Genomic DNA, 12,740 nt, shown 5'->3' with positions numbered 1-12,740 from the left:
AGACATTTTCCCGACTGTTCCAGACCGTTTTCATCCCTACTGAACGTGCCTTTCCCCTACCCTTTCCTTACGCACGGATGAAGGCCTGGTCGCCGTCTCAACTCGGCGTCGGTGTCGGCGTGCAGTCCGGGCCGTCGTGATCCGAGGTGCCCGTGCTTCAGGCCGTCTACGCTAGCATGCGGGGCATCGTCTGGATGGACAACCCTAGAGTGGTCGTCACCTTCGCGACATCGACGACAAGGTCAAGGAGGTGCTCTTCATGGTCGTCGCCGCCGCCGCCGTCAAGCGTACCGCGCTCGTCCTCCTCCAAGGACCTCCGTCCAAGGAAAAAATAGCGGGCTATAGCGGCCAGAGAGACTCAACGCTAAGCTATTTCTATTTGTGCCGCTATGCCAACTTTAACCACTATTGTGTGCTATAGTCCCGCTAATTGCATAGCTTTAGCGTTCAAATAGCGGCGCTATTTTAGTTTTTTCCAACACTAATAGATTTTGACAATTTAATTAGTTATTTCCTACTTATTATTTGCTTCTGATTTGGTATTTTGGATAATTAATCATTAGACTTTTATGAACCATATTGTAATGTCATATTGGTAATGTTACTTAGACTTGTGGAACCTTAGAAATATATTTGTGTTCATTAAATTTCATATTTGCCATGTTTTTTCATTAATTATTAGTGTTTTTCATGTTTTCATTATAATAACGCTATTTGTCATAGCGTCGTTATAGCCTCGTAGCTTTTGAAAAAAAGTTACCGGTTTTTTGAATAGCAAGCTATTTAAAACTACGCCTACGTCTCCAAGGGAAGAAAATTGTATGAGCGACGGGCGCACGGTGCGGCTGCTGCTCCCCTCGGCCGGATGGACGCCACGTATATACGCCTTGCATCGGACGGCAGCCGGAAACTAGGCGGCTTGCGTGCGTTCCCGTCGGCTCCGCATCGGCTGACGACGGCACCAAATCGGCTCGTTTCAGTCGTGTTGAGGAATATTGAACGACGCGACCCGAAGTCACGTTGAATACGGACGCCGCCGCCACTGATCAGTGCCTTGCCCTAGACGAGTTGCCGCCGCCGCCGCCGTCTCTGTGGATGAACCAGTAGACTCCATGGATGACGTTGGGGGCCAAGGAGGGATCGCAGCTGTTGACCCGATGGGATCTTCTTCTGTCATGGAGGATTCATGTGCATTAGAAATTGATGTTGCTGCTGCTGGTCGTCGCGAAGACGAACAGGTAACACATACGCTGGTTATCTGTTGGAGTTGATGGGGCTTTTCTTTTCTTTTTTTTTCTTTTGATGAAACAAATGCATTTTCTTCTATATTTCACATAACACCACGGTTATGGCCGGTGTACAGACCATCGGCACCATTTCACACACTTCTGCACTCGTGGAGAATGAAGCACTTGATGAGGTAAAAAATCATATAAGTAACAAATTTGTCAGAACATATGCTATTTTATTTTTATTATAGTACACCTTCAATTACCAATTGATTTGCAGGAGGTGGTTAATAAAGCTAGGCAAAATTTGATAATTCCTGAAGTTGGAATGACTTTTCAATCCGAGGAAAAAGCTTATGAGATGTACAACATCTATGCTGGCAAGATTGGATTCAGTGTTAGAAAGAGCAGGACAAAGCACCGCAAAGATGGTAGTTTATCTCAGAAATATATGGTTTGCAGTAGCCAAGGACAACGAGACAATGAGTCATCACAAAAGGACATTACAAGGACGGGTTGTGATGCTCGTGTTCAGTTTAGTATCAGCAAGGAGGGGATTTGGACAGTGCAAAAGGTCATACAAGAGCACAATCATTATCTTGCTAGTCCAAATAAGTCACACAAGCTGAGGTCCCAACGACAAGTTATTGAAGTAGACAGGAAACTAATTGGGCAGATACGGGAAGCTGGAATGAAGCCTTCCCAAGTTTATGAGTTCATGAAAGAGTTTTATGGTGGGGAAGAGAACTTACCTTTTGCTAAGATGGATTGCTATAATGAGATTGGTCGCGAGCGACGACAGTATTTAGAAGCCAATGATGCACAAACTTTATCTGAATACCTGAGAAATAAGCAGTTACAAGATCCTACATTTTTTATGCTATTCAGGTAGACAAGAATGATGGCCGTATAGCAAATTTTTTTTGGGCAGATGGTCAATCCATCATGGATTACAAATGCTTTGGTGATGCTGTGTCATTTGACACCACATTTCAAACTAATAAGTTCGAAATGCCTTTTGCTCCGATTCTTGGCACCGACCATCACAAGCAGACAATAATTTTTGGATGTGCACTTATATTTAATGAATCTGTAGAATCATTTGTTTGGCTTTTTGAAACCTTCCTAACAGCTATGTCAGGAAAGCACCCAAGCACAATTTTCACTGATCAAGATGCGGCTATGGCAGGAGCAATTGCTTATGTATTTCCAAATACAAGCCATCGTCTTTGTTTGTGGCATATTTGCCTAAATGCTGCTAAACATCTGAGTCACGTAATTCATGAGTCGAATAAGAATGAGTTGGATAAGAATGAGTCAGATAACAAGTTTCTATCTGATTTCAAAAAATGTGTGTACGAAGACAGATCTGAGACATACTTCATAGAGAAATGGCATGAATTGTTGGCCAAATACAACCTGGAGGAAAACTCATGGATGGCAAATCTATATGCTTTGAGGGCAAAGTGGGCTGCAGTATATCGCGACTCTTTTACAGCAGACATGAACTCGACCCAAAGGAGCGAAGGTATGAACAATGTCTTCAAGAAAAGATTTCGTAGAAAACTTGGTCTTTCGGAACTCCTTGTAGAATGTGACAAGGTTGCAGCTAGTCTCCGTGCAAATGAGTTGGATGCCGATTTTCAGTCCCGCCGTAAGAATCCAGTTACATACATTCCAAACCTACCTATGTTGAATACTGCAGCTGAATCATATACAAGGAGAATGTATTCAGAGTTTGAGGAAGAATTTAAAAGGCAATTTACATTAACTTGTGAATTGTTGAAAACTGCGGGGACACACTTGACATTCTTTGTTAAGTATATGCAGTCTGACCATGGAGCAATAGTAGTATTGAACACTGAAGATTCCACCATTACATGCTCTTGCCGGATGTTTGAATCCATAGGTATATATACTACTACATTTCAATTTATACATTGTAAGGTGTAATATAGGTTTATTAATTAAATAGAAAACTATATCTTACAGGTTTATTATGTAAGCATGCTCTCAGAGTCTTCAATTTGAATGGAGTATACAATTTGCCATCGCAATATATACTGCCTAGATGGACAAAATATGTGAAAAATGGATTTTATATTGAAAAGCAAGGAACTGAGAAGGGAGATTTGAAATCACAGGCAGCACTTATATCTCGCCAGGCCACATCTCTTGCATTGAAGTGTTCGCCATCACAAAAACTTCTTGATAAATTGCAGAAAGCTCTACATGACTTCAACTTGGAAGCGGATACTTATCTAAGTGAGACACATAAAAAATCCGACGAGGTTCCTCCGGTTCCAAATGAATGTGTTCAAGATGCAGTAAATGGTAGAATATCATTTAAAATTCCTCAAGTAATAAAAGGTCCAAAGAATACACGTTTTAAAAATGTTGTTGAAAAGAAGTCAGGGAAGAAGAAGAAAGGTTCTCAGAAGAAAGGTATTGACCTGCCCAAAGAATACAATTTATGTCTACAAGTTTTTTAGAATATTGAACTATGTTTTATTGTAGGTGACGATCTGAAAAATAATGTTGTAGAAACAATAGATGAAAGTTCTGTTCCAAACCAAATAACAGTAAGATATTACCTATTTTCACAATTTATTCCCTTATAATTACAAGCATGATTTCCTGAACACTTTCTTATGCAATATATGACAGAATTTTAATGCTGGGCCATCTTCATCCATGGATGCTCCTTTCCTGCAAAGTGGATATGCTAATTGGATATGCTCTGGATGGCCACCCTCAAGCCCGCCTCACTGCCAAGTAAGCACCTGCAACGTTTAATTTGCATGCATGCCGCCACGCCGTCGTCATGAATGCATCCCAGCAACCTCACTTCGATCAATCTGATTTGCTGCAGACCGAAACCGGGTGCGCATCTAGGCGATCATCACGCAGAACCACGCCAAAAGTCGCACAGGGGATAGGGGCAGAAAGTACTATTCTACCCTTTAAATTTATTTTAGAAATAATTTCTAACTCTTTTTTTTTTCTAAATCGACATATTTTAGGTTCCGGCTCACAATTTAAGTTTCTCTATATTAGTTCTTCTTATTTTATAGCTATCTGATCTATCTAAATGGATGGCTCTATTTTTTCCAAGCACTATAAAATTTCACATTAAAAAAAGAATAGACGAATATGAGTCTCTTCACACTAGAGGCTCTTATAAAAGATGTAATAAATGGGCAAGCCTGTCAACCCGTAGGGTTTAATTTTATGAGCTCCTTAATTAAGCGGCAACCGAAATCTATACATGAGTTCACGGGCTAACCTACTCTCGTCCCTAGATGTTAGGGCGTATTGGGCCATTGTTGTCACGCTGATGAAGGCAGAACACCCGCATTACCATCAGAGTGACATCGTCTCTGCGCCGATCCGTAGGTCCTCGTCCTCCTCGCCTGGCAACGGCCCCGTTGCTGGGCTTTCAGCCCTGTTCGCTTGTGTTATGAGTCGTACTATTTCAGCAAATGAACACTGTTTTTGTTTTACAATAAGTTAACGAATAATACTTTCAGCCATGGTTTTTCAGCAAAGCGAACAGGGCCGTTCATCTTCAGCTTGCCCACATGATCACTGGCCCAAGGGCGGCGGCAGACGGGGTGACCCATTCCTCATGTATGGCGATGTTGAGGAGCAGCTCCTACTCGTGCGTCAGGGTGTCTATGAAGTCGGTCGTGGAGAACGCCCTGTTAACACGGTTGCTCTCAGGGTCGTAGGCGTACACCTCGTGGCGGCTCGTGGCGAGAAGGATGTTTCCTCCGGGCGAGGAGCCGAGCGGGAGCTTGCGGAACCCAGCGCGCAAGGTGTCCCTCATCGGCTGGGGCAGCAGGCTCGCCAAGCTGATGCGGCAACGCAACGACCACGGCGACGACGTCATGGCGACGACGTCGAGCCTGCAGCTGCAGCCGTCAAAGTCCAGAGCTCGTACTGTCCCACGGTGAGGCGAGTGTCCACCACGGCGCACAGAAAGCCGTCGAGGTCGGCGAGATGGAAGGCGTAGCGCGCCCGTTCTTCCGGCGGGTGTATCCACCCGAACTGCTCGATATCCACGGAGAGCGACAGGATGGTGGGCTTCGGCGTTCCGATCAAGTTGGCTTCCGGGTCATCAAAGTTCATCGCAGTGTTCATGTGCCAGTAGAAATGCCCATTCACAAACACCGGGGGGCGGCTACAGAGACCCTTGGGTCATTGGGTGCGTGCGGCGGCACATGTCCAGATCAGGGGCGCCATCCGCCGGACCTCTGGCCGTACACCTCGCAGTGCTGCTGCTTATTCCGGTCCTCGAAGAGCCTGACCACCTTGTGCTCGTTGGCCGCCGGGTCGAAGCCGAGCCTGGTGCTCGAGAGCACGTAGGGACCGTCAGCGGTCACTCTCCTAGCCCATGGGCAGCGGGGCAGGGAGACGTGCTCTCCGGTGGAGAGGTTGCAGACGTGGTACGCGGACACGCTGGCCTGGAAGAGGAGGGTGAGCCCGCGGCAGGGCTTGGTGCCCGACATAACCAGATCGACGGCGCGCATGTCGTCCATGGTCACGAGCTCGCGGGCCGACGAGCCGCCGTTCTGCTGTGCGGTTGACGTAACCACCGAGGAGTAGAAGCACGTGGTGGTGGTAGAGCCTGCGGCGGTGGGCGCGAAGAAAACGATCTCCGGCGGCGGCTGGGCAGCGGCTCTGACGACGGCTTGGTGCGCCCGGACGAAGTGATCGGAGGTGAGCGCAGTGCGCCACTCTCGGCAGACCGCCCGGAGGCGAATGGTGGCAGCGGCCAGGACGCGCGTCAGAATCTGTTCGAGGATCACTTCGTTGGGTCGAATCGGCGGCGTCGCCACCGCCGCCCGTGCCTCCTGAACGTGCCGAGACCTTTTGGACGGTGGTGGCGGCTGCGGCGCCACTTCGGATTCCGGCTGTTAGATATTTAGACATTTTTATTATCAGTTTAATCCAGAACACGCGTATGTGAACCGTTTTTCATCAGCAAGGCTTCAGTTATGTCGACCTGATAGCAAGTAAATAAAGAAACATCAGCACACACGTGAATATTAGCACCGCTGTTCATCCACCACTCAGGTGAAAGACAAACTGAGAGAATAAAAGGTAAAGAATTACCATACCCAGATGTTCTTCTTCCAATCTCACTAATTACCATGTTTGCTGATTTTTTTTGCTTATATTTGTGGTCTGGACACGCACTGGCCCAATGCTTACCACTTCCACAAACAAAGCAACCTCCACCTTTCTTGTTGTTTTTTTTCTTGAACTATGCCGTTTGCTTAGGCTTTGCATTATTGTTCTCTTGCATGTTCTTCTTCTTTTTATTATGAGATGCAAATGGGTTTTTTTTCTGCACCATATTGGCGGCGGAAGACTCAACTCCTTTTCCACGGTTGTCTTTTGCTCTCGCCCTCTCCTCAACATCAAAAGACCCAATAAGCTCAGCCACGCTAAACTCTTCTCTCTTGTGTTTTAGAGAAGTAGCAAAATCCTTCCAAGAAGGTGGCAACTTAGCGATTATACCGCCGACCACAAACTTGTCGGGCAACAAACATGAGAAATGTTCTAGTTCCTTTGCTAGTGTCTGTATCTCATGAACCTGTTCGACCATAGAACGGTTTTCAACCATTTTGTAGTCATACAGCTGCTCCATAAGGTACAGCTCACTGTCAGCATCAGAAACTCTAAACTTTACCTCAAGAGCATCCCATAACTCTTTACCTGATGTGCAAGATATGTAGTTTTTCTCATACTTGGGATGAAGTGCACTTATCACGATGCCTCGAAACAGGTTATCGGCAGCCAATAACTTTTTTCTCCTCCTCAGGAGTAAACTGTTCAGGCTTCCTCTGTGCGGCGTGATAGTAGTTCATCGCAGTCAACCACAATACCATCTTGGCACGCCATATCATGAAATTTTTGCCATCAAAATTATTTGACTTCAAAGCCGCAGCAAAACTACTGATAGAAAATTGCCTAAAATTAGGTTTTTGGATTGTTAGATGTTTAGGCATTTTCATTATCAGTTTAATCCAGAAAAATAACATTAGCAGGTTCGTGACGGCATATATGTGCATGCGTATATCTTTAACGAACGTTACAGCATGCAGAGATGACATACAGACAAATACAGTAAAAACACAGATTACAGTAATCAGAAAGATTAGACTGTACCTAGCGAAGGGTCCCATGTGGAGGGCATCGGAGGCTCCATTCGCACTAGTCGACATAGTGCGTTGCTCGAAGTCGCGGACTACAGTCGGTGCAGGACGATGTTCGCAGTGCAGTCCCACGAACGGATCACCAGGAAGAAGACGCCTTGATGTTCCGCAGGCAATCATCAGGAAGAAGACGGGATCCAAGAGCGATCATCACCATAAAGAAGACGTACGTGGACGAGCAGTCGCGGATCGCTCCCCAAAAACCTAATCGTTGCACACCCCGTGCAAGGTTCTCAAACGAGCGAGGGTTCCGGAGGCACCTGTTCTCCCGCTACTCCGTACGCGTAGAGGTACGGGACGGGAAAGCCAGAAGGCTGCTGAGATGTGGTTTATCTCGGGAGCAATTGCGAAAGACGGAGATCTGGACTGACGAAAGACTACGGATATATGGCTGCGACGAGAAGGGAGAGAGACAGCGGAGAATCCCAGGAGACGGAGAAACGGAAGCGGAAGGACGATAACTGACGCAATCAGTTCATCTCCACCATCAAAGGGAGTAACTCCCGTGATTACGTGGATTGAGATGTGGTTTCTCTCGGGAGCGGTAGGGAGTAACTCCCGTGATTACGTGGATTATGTGGATTGAGATGTGATTTCTCTCGGGAGCGGTTGCGAAAGACGGAGATCTGGACTGACCGAGGACTGCGGATATATGGCTGCAACAGGAAGTGAGAGAGACAACGGAGAATTCTAGGAGACGGAGAAACGGAAGCGACGGAGGCGGAAAGGACGTGGATTAAGTGGCAAAAGACTGGCCACGCACGCCCATTGCCTGCCGATCACAGCCCGGCCGACGGTGGTGGCGCGCGCGCACGCGTGTGGCACGCCTTTATCCTTTTATCAGTTTCTCAATTTAGATGAATAATTTTCAATCATATAAGCTGAGTCAACGTTCAGTCAAAATTTCGTATGATATTAAATCATACAACACTTAATATTATGTACCCTAGAATTTTATTTGATTTATTAAATATTATATGGGCCAACCTATATTATGTCAACACCGGCATGGTGGTCAGCTGGTGGATCGATCGTTTTCCTTGTCTTTGACTCGATTTTGTAGATCAGACCAGAAGCGTTGGATTCCATCCATCTATATATATGCGCAGGTTGCTCTCTGATTAGAACTTGGTGACGACGGGCCACCCGGAACCGTAACGGATTTGCGGCCCCACGGGGAATTTGTTTCTCTCTGTGTCTGAGTAAATTGTATGCGATTTGGCCCGAAGGGAAAAGAGTCCATTTGGTTCAAAGGGAAAGAGACGGCTTCCATCGTGATCAATGAACCAAACAAGGATAAAACTAGAAAATATAGTCGGTGACTCCTGTTGCAACAGGAGAAAACCCCTAACATGTCCAAGCCCAATAAAATAGAATAACACCTTTTTAGGGAAGTTATGCAAAGTTGTTATAGGCAATAATATTTATTTGCATATATTTAAAACAATGCTCTAAAACTATAGAATTAGTCCCATAATAACTTAAATTTAGACCTTGTTGGATATTGCTTATATATAATCGGATTACCTATGGTTGGCACAGCGAGAATTGCGCCAAACACCCTACAACGAGGATGATTCTCGCGACCGCCCATGACCCATCCACCGTGAAATTGAATTGAGACATTTTACATATTAGGCTCCTTGGTTGTGATTGTGCTGCCGCATTGCGCCTTTGTTTGGGAAAAAAAATCTTTCTGTAATCATTCTTATACAACCAAAAAAAAAACACAACAATTTTGCGAACCGGGCTATATTCTGTCTTAACATAGTAAAACGCGTGTGTACAAACGGATCTTAGGTTAAAAAACCGAGACCTAGCCACAAATTTTGCTGTAGCATGTTGTTAGCACCATTTACCGTTACACTTTTTTTTACTAGTGGTTTTTTATAAGCTTTTCTTCTTTTGTATTTGTATCTATGTTGCAAACTCAGGTTTATACATGTATACAAAACATGCAGTTTACTGAAGCTCTGGAAAAGCAAGAATCTTTGTTACGAGAATAACGAAATTCTAGCTACTATATCAGATGCGGATGAACACGTGCGAACTATATAGCACTAATAATAAACGGAAATACTAAAATTGACCGCACACGACGAAAGCATGAGTTCAGATTCTTGCACGTCCAAAAATCCAGAGCAAACAAAAATAAAAACGCAAAAAGATGCACCAGCCGGGAATCGAACCCGGGTCTGTACCGTGGCAGGGTACTATTCTACCACTAGACCACTGGTGCTGCGATGCCGACAATGAATAACAAAACTTAGTTAGATTATATAGCATGGAAACAACTAAGGGCCCCTTCGGTTAGTCAGGAATGGAGCCGGGAATCGTTCCAGAGGTGATTCCGGAGTAACCGAACGAGCCCTAAGGTTTTATCCATCTCCGTCACAACACACAGCCACTGACCTCCCCTCCACGTACGACGAACATGCTTGTTACCACGCCGCCCAAATTTGCTGCTGACGAGATCATCTATCTTGTTCGGTGCAGCTGCTTGGCAGCCACAGCCGCTGCTTGTACAGTATGTGTGTGAGGGAAAAAAAAGCCCGTTCGCGTGCCCTTAAATCTGGTTTGATCCGCTTCTTTTTTTTATCTGGAATAGTGTTTTGCTCTCATAAATTCCTCCAGATTTATTCAGATTTCTTTAGATTCCTTCATAATTCCTCCAAGGCCGCCACCAAAATCCCATCCCTTCCTATCGAATTCTCAACGTACAAGTTAGTAGCGGCAAACATGTCCTTACCTCGCCACAGGTTGCACTTGCACTGCACGATCGCGTTCGTGTCCGGTGCCTGGGCACTCGGCAGGTCACGAACGTTCCTCGCCGACGTGCGGACATTGACTTCATGGGTCGATCTGAGCCAGAATCTTTGAGCTAGAAAGGCGCGTCTTTCAGTTTCAGGCATAGCTTTGCTGCCACGTACGTACACGTGCCGGCTCAAACGAATAATAAACAAGCAACAATTCCAATGTAACCAACACTGTTTCTCTAGCTATACGAACGATCAGCGATCTCCACCGCAATCATATCCAAGTTCCACGGTAGCACAAGACGAAGGAATCGATCGATGATGTCGGACGCCGGCGAAACGCCGATCAAATCTACCGTCTCAAGCTGAGGAGGTGGAGGTTGACGAGGACGGGGAGCACGACGACGGCCACAAGCACAACGCCAGCGACGACGGCGAAGCACGCCCACTTGCGGCCGCTCCTCTGGTACTCCCTTGCGGCCTCGAACTCGACGGCGCCGCGGAGCACGAAGGAGCTGGCCCGGGCCACGTGGCTCTCGATGTCGTTCAGCTGGTGGCCCTGCGCCTCCACCAGCGCCGCCTTGTCCAGGAACACCTGGTGCAGCTCCCTCAGGCTGCGCTCCACGCCTCCACCTCCACCACCGCGTCGTGCCGCTCCTGGATCTCCGACACCGTGTCCAGCACCTGCCCGCGCCCCGCCGCCTGCTCCTGGATCGCCTTCTGCAGGAACGTCTCGCTCTGCCCCGACGCGATCAGCGCCTCCACCGTGCCCTCCGCCGCCGCCTCCCCCGTCACCGTGTAGTACCGCCGCGCCACCGTCTCCTTGTACTCCGCCGCCATGCGCGTCCGAAGGCCCTGCACTCTCCGTCGTTCAAGTCTTCAAGATCAAGGAAAAGATCGAGCGAGCCAGCTAAGCTACCGCCTACCTGGAAGTCGTCCATGAGGTCCTTGAGCTTCTTGCCGAGCCCGGTGACGACGGAGGTGCGGGTGCGGTCGGTGGAGGAGCCAGGCCCGCAGCCGGGGTGCCTGCGGCTGGCGGCGTTGGCGCGGTCGAGCGCCTCCAGCTTGCTCTTCACGGCCTTGGCGAGGAGGAGCACCTGGTCGACGTCGGCGTCCATGCGGGCGCGGAGGGCCTTGACGGCGCGGGCGTCGTGCGCGGTCTTGCTCTCCTCGTGCGCCGCCTGCAGCCGCCGGTGCAGCGCCTCCAGCCCGCGCAGGTCTTCCTTCACGCCCTCCACGTCCTCGAAGAACCGGTCGAGGCACGCGGCCGCCTCCGCCTCGATGCCGCCGCCGCCGGCCTCCAGGTCGTCCAGCACCACCTGATGCTTCAGGTCGGCGTACTTCTTGAACGAGCCCGACGTGAAGAGGTCGTTCATCTTGCCGGACAGCCGGAGCCGCGCGCAGTCGAGATGATCGATCAAGCTGCAGGGCTACTGAATGCTAACGGAGCACGGCGCGAGCAAGACGACGACGATCGCTCGTGCTGCAGCTGCAAGGGAAGCAGCTGGCCGTGCGCGAGCTTGGAGCTTCAATGGCCGTGCGAGAGCTTGGAGCTTCAATGGCCGGCGCGTGTGTACGGACGTACAGGCGCCCGGTTCTAATTGATTGGCACACCAGCACCGATGCAGCAGCGAGAGCAACAAAATGTGTCGGGTAACTTCGGGAGCAAGATGTCTTGTTTCTTGGCAGTGGCGCCAGAGGGAGCGACGATGCCAATTGGCGGGGCAAGAAGAATGCGTCGAATTCCCTTCGATTCCTAGAAGAGCTGGGCATCCAGCAGACGAAATGGACGTGCCCACGCCGCGTCCCGTACTCTGTGTGGTGTGCACGCTGCGCGCCGGGTAGTAATGCTTCTCCCCACTTTGTTAAGACTTCCACGGGCGATCGCAATCGAATCTGTGGGTTTTTACTTTTTAGCGATGCGCGTGTAAGACGTACGATGTTGTTTGTTTTTTCTTTCTGGCCGCTTGATGTTTTTTTCTAAGGCCTCGTTCGGTTAGGCCGGATTGGCCCGGAACCTGGCCTGTTCCACCCGGATCGAATAGGCCCGGTTTTAATTCAGGCTGGACCAAGAATAGTCATTCGGCTAGATTCGGCCCGGAATAAAACTCGGTCAATCCGGGCCATTTTGCCCCCTCCTCCACCCGGAATGAAACCGGACCCTCATAGGTCCGGAACGAAACCTGTTCGACGCGATGAGAGGCGACGGCGCGGCACCACCGAGGGGATTGGGGCAATCATCGGTTTGAAGCCTGTATTACCAAACAATAATTTTTTTATGTGTGGGAATTAAACCGGATGGAATGGCACCCAGGCCTGGTTTGAGTGACACGCACGGAACCACTCAAACCATGCCAGGTTCCGATCCTGGTCTGGAAGCATTCCGAGGTTGCCGAACGAGGCCTAAACATGCATGGCCCGCATGGGCAAGTGACTTAATCACCAAATACCTCTAATCTCCACAGAGAATGATTAACCGAACAACCTACAATTTCTACTTTTTTAAGAATTCAGGCCATTTCACTATCCTG

At 48.3% G+C, this 12,740-nt stretch overlaps 1 non-coding gene and 3 pseudogenes across 1 annotated transcript; 1 reads left to right on the top strand and 3 right to left on the bottom strand.

Moving 5' to 3' along the window:
- The first annotated feature begins 1,112 nt into the window (after positions 1 to 1,112).
- On the top strand, positions 1,113 to 4,814 carry LOC136465311 (protein FAR1-RELATED SEQUENCE 5-like; annotated as a pseudogene).
- Positions 4,815 to 4,884: 70 nt separating this feature from the next.
- Positions 4,885 to 7,139, bottom strand: LOC136465310 (putative F-box protein At2g02030; annotated as a pseudogene).
- Positions 7,140 to 9,621: 2,482 nt separating this feature from the next.
- On the bottom strand, positions 9,622 to 9,692 carry TRNAG-GCC (transfer RNA glycine (anticodon GCC)). Its single transcript has one exon. It is a non-coding gene; the product is annotated as a tRNA-Gly (tRNA).
- An 801-nt stretch (positions 9,693 to 10,493) lies between these two features.
- Positions 10,494 to 11,918, bottom strand: LOC136462982 (syntaxin-124-like; annotated as a pseudogene).
- Positions 11,919 to 12,740: the final 822 nt, after the last annotated feature.

Source organism: Miscanthus floridulus, chromosome 7, assembly GCF_019320115.1.
Source record: "Miscanthus floridulus cultivar M001 chromosome 7, ASM1932011v1, whole genome shotgun sequence".
In the NCBI taxonomy this organism is placed as follows: Eukaryota; Viridiplantae; Streptophyta; class Magnoliopsida; order Poales; family Poaceae; genus Miscanthus; species Miscanthus floridulus.
Note: the sequence above shows the minus strand (reverse complement) of the source record. Positions and strands in the feature narration are given on the sequence as shown.